Below are 1,110 nucleotides of genomic sequence, written 5' to 3' on the forward strand. Positions count from 1 at the left end.
GGCCTTGGCAGGGATCTCAAGCTTGCAGAGAGATGCACTAGCTAGGGTCTTTGAAGAGGCCATACAAGTGAACGACCAACTCAAGGATAGAAGCTCCTGGAGCTCTAATCAAGACAAAGCTAATTATAGATCCTCAGAAAGGGTCACAACATCTAGTAAAAAATCAGCTCCAAGTGCCCAAGATAAAGGAAAAAGCATCGAATAGAGTCAAGAGCTAGTATAATGAAGGTGGAGCTAGCTCGACTACAAGAGATGGTAGGGAGACCCACATGCCCACATTACGGACTATGCTTTAATCACAGCACCCCTCACATTTGCTGAAAAAGCAAGTTGCCATAGTGTGGACGCCCTCTGAATAAGCAAGTTTTGATCAACTCAAGCATAGCTTGGTGACAGCACCAATTCTGAAGCTCCCTAACTTAAGCAAGGAATGTGAAGTTGTCACGGATGCTAGCACATTTGCACTGGGCTGTGTACTAATGCAAGAAGGACATCCCGTAGTTTATTCCTCGCGGAAGCTAAAAACCCATGAGAGGAATTATGCAACCCATGACCTGGAACTGCTAGCAGTGATCCACGCCCTCAAATTTTGGCAACATTACTTGCTTGGTAACAAGTTTTCTTTGATCACGAACCATAAGAGCCTTAAATGGATCTTCACCCAGACCGACCTCAACATCAGGCAACATCGTTGGGGATAGAATTTCTATAGGAGTATGACTTTGAGATAAGGTATCGACCCAACAAAGAGAATGTGGTCGTTGATGCTCTAAGTTGCAAGGCATTCCTCAACACTCTTATCATGGAAGAACCCTCAATAGCCGAATCTTTGGCAACTATGGTGTCAATGCCTACCTCATCCACAGTAGAGGGATTTCCCAGAAGAAGATGCCACATGGATGGACGAGAGTACTCTCAACCAACAATACCCCCAATTCCTTTCGAGACAAGGACATCTCGATTCAACACCATATTGGGGAATATGGGAATTTCCCATAAGTTTGGGACACGTGGTCAAATCTTTGGATTTTTCATAACTTGAACACTATAACTCCAAATCGAGTGCTCTATAGCTCAATAAATTCCATTTTTCAAACACTTTCAAATGAT

Source organism: Lygodium microphyllum, chromosome 8, assembly GCF_053477565.2.
Source record: "Lygodium microphyllum isolate KBCC chromosome 8, Lygodium_microphyllum_v1.1.10, whole genome shotgun sequence".
In the NCBI taxonomy this organism is placed as follows: Eukaryota; Viridiplantae; Streptophyta; class Polypodiopsida; order Schizaeales; family Lygodiaceae; genus Lygodium; species Lygodium microphyllum.